The sequence below is a fragment of the Ornithodoros turicata genome, unplaced genomic scaffold (assembly GCF_037126465.1).
Source record: "Ornithodoros turicata isolate Travis unplaced genomic scaffold, ASM3712646v1 ctg00001312.1, whole genome shotgun sequence".
Lineage (NCBI taxonomy): Eukaryota > Metazoa > Arthropoda > Arachnida > Ixodida > Argasidae > Ornithodoros > Ornithodoros turicata.
Window position 1 is genome coordinate 45,222 of NW_026999547.1, and position 4,342 is coordinate 49,563.

General features: G+C 41.6%; 1 long non-coding RNA gene across 1 annotated transcript; it reads left to right on the forward strand.

The window, feature by feature from the left end:
- The first annotated feature begins 261 nt into the window (after positions 1 to 261).
- Positions 262 to 1,791, forward strand: LOC135376814 (uncharacterized). The gene is made up of 3 exons (XR_010417870.1): positions 262 to 375; positions 902 to 1,045; positions 1,719 to 1,791. It is a non-coding gene; the product is annotated as an uncharacterized LOC135376814 (long non-coding RNA).
- Positions 1,792 to 4,342: the final 2,551 nt, after the last annotated feature.

Below are 4,342 nucleotides of genomic sequence, written 5' to 3' on the forward strand. Positions count from 1 at the left end.
GGCACAATTGACAAAACCACCAGCAAAGAATCAACGCACCGAACTTGTCGATCACCCCCCTGTTAAGAACAGGACATTCTTTCAATTTTGACAACGCGACAACCTTGACTTTTCAGCACAGATGGGGGGTAAGAAAATTCCTTGAACCTTGGCACATTCGTGGCGAGATAAATGCCTGTAACAGTCACAAGGGGCCCTTACAAGTCTGTTATCAGGGTCTAAAAGGATTCCCGTTTTAAACCCCCGTTTCATTTTCCTGTGCTGGTGATGACGCCCGAATAGGTGTCGAAACGTTCACGCTTTTCTTTTTACAACTTGTTGTGCAAGCCAGTGTTTACTTCATACTATTAAAGAAAAATGGAGTTGTTTAAAGTAGTAAGTCACTTCTATCTGCCCTTCATTATTGTGTTTTTATTATGTGTGTAACTGCAATTTTCGTGTAAATGCTTTCGTGTTAACCTTGCAATTGATAGCGCCTCTTTGTGTATATATCGGGCAACTGAATGCACATAAATGCACGTGCGCACAAACAGTCTGTGATAAGCGTGCTTTTAAAGCACTCAGCCACGAAAAGAAAACTATACTCACTAAAAATTTAGACCAAATTGCTGAGCACGGCTTATGGTTTCTCTCCTTGTCTTAATGACGTGTAAAATATGTATTGTTTATGTTACGTCTAATTGTAGTCTGCTTTTGCTGCCCTCTCCTGCATATGAAGTGTAGGGCTGTTTGCGCTCCAACACCTACAACACGTTCGCACAGACGTATTTCAAAGTCGATACGGGTACAGGAATACGCTTCTCTTAGAGTTTCAATTTGGTCAAGACGGATGCATTCCTTTGAAGTGATGCAATTTGGCGTCTAGCAAAGAAACCGAACATATAAGGATGTTTTCCCCTAGGGATCTCGGAGAGCGACATCCACTGCAACGTTCCACACCTACTTGTAAATGGAGGACGTCATCTCGGCTTCTTTGATTTCCTTCCTTCTGGACCAGTTGATGAATTCATCTGCACCAGTTCACGACAGCGGGAATGATCAACAGGTAAGTCAGACTTACTTTTGTCTATTGCGACCCGTTGCTACATTCAATGCCTTGTTTTGAGAGAGAATAGATAGGGATTTTGTTTTCGAGTTAAACCCGATTTTTCATTATAGTCCCCTCTCCCCGAACAAATTTTCAAGAATTCGGTTGAAACCCGACATCTACCCGAAATCCTCGCCGTCCTTCAACTGGTTCGCGGTAAACCTTCCGAAAAGTGAATCATAATATCAGCAAAGAGAGCTATTTGTGACAACCTCTTTGTCCTCCTTTTATGATGCCCTCCTGTGGGAGTCAAAGACGAGCTTTTGTGGAGCTCGGGCAAGTGTTTGAATACCACTGTCATTCACTGCCCTAGTTCCGAGCGGAAAGATAAAGATTCTTGTTTTCGTCCCAGCAGTGGCTTGTTTCATATGCCTTTCGTTTCACCCGAAAATTCCCCGATGACATATCAAACAGAGATCATAGCACCCGATTTCTCCCCGAATTCTCGTATGTAAATAGCACCGGATTTTTCCCTCCCGAATTTGAAAAATCATAAAACCCGAAAACGAAGAACCCTTAGAATACACGATTGCAAATCTTAGTAACCAGCGATATTTTCTTTCGCAACTCTTCGACAATTTATAGGAAGCTGCGTACGACTGAGTTAAAGGCTATCAATTTTGTTCTCCAGTCTCAAGAGGACTGTTACCTGACTTGGTACTTACATCGATGTTGGACACATTGCAAGGCAACATAGCTTCGTCCAACTATTTCTCCAGTGATCAGACACATATAGCTGTGATGGGAGAGCGCAACAGAAATAAAATAAGTGCATCTCCATTGATATGAGAAATTTGTAGGTACAAGAGCGCATCGTCGTCATTGTTGTAATCCTATTAATCTCATACATCCAGTCTATCTTGGTAAGTTTTACCGCGTATGCGATTATCCGATCAGTGCCGTCGAAACGTAAAGCGCCCCCCCCCCCCCCGATCCTGCCTTCCCATTTCTCCTAATGTTTTTAATGCATTAGCATTAGGAGTGTCAAAATGAAAAAAATAAATAAATCAATAAATCTTTATGTTCATGTGTGTGTGTGAAGCCTCACTTGGTGGAGCCTCATTAAGACAGCGGTATAAGAGGTCATGCAAGGGGGGTATATGGAATCAGGTGATTTGAAATTGAAGTAGTCAAAGGTAATTAAGAGTAAGAGGTAAGAGACGGGTAGAGGTAGAGGTAATTAAAACAAGACAGTTGAGTTTAAAGGTAATGAATGTAACATAGATGTAATTAAGAGAATGGTTAAATGAAATAAAAGAATACCGAGGGTAACCGCAGATTATACCGGAGGTAATTACACGTAATTAAAGGAAATTAACGTCAGGTGAATTCAGAGTAATTATGTCAAGTAAATGCAATTAAAGGTAATTAATGGAATTCAAGGTCACCTCTGTATTAAAGGGTAATTACAAGTAATTGAAAGTAATTGAGGCTAATTCAAGGTTAATTAAATGAACTTACACATAGTAATTGAAAGTGTAAAACCGGGGATCAATCATTGACTGGGGTGAACAACCGGAAGTCAATTAGACCGGAAGTGGAGAACCGGAAGTCGAGTTGGACGGGAAGTACATACCGCAAATCAAGTATAGACGGGATGTGGACAACCGGAAGTCGGGTTTATACCGGAAGTGGATACTCGGAAGTCAAGAATGGACCGCAAAAGGCGGTTAATGCTAACTAGACTTATGCCATGCAGTTACTCAAAACAAGTAATTGATTGCCGTTACCAATTACTCGACTACAAATGTAATTGAGTAACGAGTAGAAAAGTAACGCGTTACTTACTTACTAAATAACTCTGGTCGTTACTCTGCTTTCCTGTGTTAACCTATAGGGGTCCCAGACAACTTTGGCATTCATAATCACTGGCAATACAAGGGATTTATAAGCACACAATCGTACCTCAGGTGCGGAATACCGTTTTAATAAGGTAAGTTTACCTTAGGTAAGGTACCTAAGGTTTACCTTAGTCTAAGGTAAAACACCTTGCTCCTAGCAGTTCTAGTCGCGTATCGAATATGCGCGTTCCATATTAAACGCGCTGTAACGATCGCCCCCAGGTATTTGTATTCATTTACTTTATGAACCAATTTATTATGAACAAATATGCCGTAACAGTAGGTTTTTCTTACGCGAAACACACATACACATTGTTTCTTTTGTGTTTGTGTTTTTAAAGTAATCTGCCACGTATCGCACCACTCTTTGATTCTATCTACATGACTTTGCAAGATGCCCCTATCTGTCGTTGAATTAATAACCCGATAAATTATGCAATCATCGGTAAATAGACTTGCTTTACTCTTGATATTTTTCACAGGTCATTAATATATAGAAGGAATAGTAACTGGTACAACTGATAAAAAGATCCGTGTGTGTGTGTGGGGGGGGGTGATGATGCGCATCCATGCATCTAGTTCCACAAACTGAGTACGTCGTGTAAGATAGTCGTGAAACCAAGAAACTAATTTAGAGCTTGAAACGTGAGCATTTGGTTTGAGGAGCAAGTGCTCGTGGGCCACTCGATCGAATGCCTCGGGGAGGTCCAAGAGCAAGACATTTGTTTGTAAGTTTTCATGAACTGCTGCAGACAAGTCGTGAATAAGGTCTGAAAGAGCCGTAACCGTCGAATATCCTTTGCGGAAACCATGCTGTAGAGGATTTAAGAGGTGATTACACTCTAAATACATCAAAGACCTTTTAGAGGAAATGACAGAACTCTTCAAAATTGCACTGACCACTGACGCCGTGTACGTCAAGAAGATCGTCCTGGTCCCGAAGGTCCCGAGGTATGCCATTCCGCCAGGTCGTATAGATCGAAAAACAGAGAGACAGAAATGGTTTCGAAGAAAAGTCTCTCGTATTTGCGTTTACTTTCGTAAAAGTTTATCAACGGTGCCTCGCTCTGACTGGGAACCACTCTGGTATTTATCAAACGATTTGTTCTCGTCCAACACATGAATTAACCTTGCATTTACCATCCTCATATATGTTTTCCCCACACAGCTTGTCAGGGCAATTGGCCTGCAGGTAGAAGCCGTGGAAGGGCCTTTATTTGGTTTCAAAATGGGAACAACCTTAGCTAGCTCCCTGCATAACGGAGGAGTCTCTTCATGCCATGCACGGTTAGAGAACTGAAGGAGCACTTGCTCTGAAGTGGGGCTTAAATTACGAATCATTTCATAATGTATTTCATCTGGGCCTGGTGCTAAGGACCTTACACAGCTGAGGGCCCTCTGTTGTTCAGTAAAG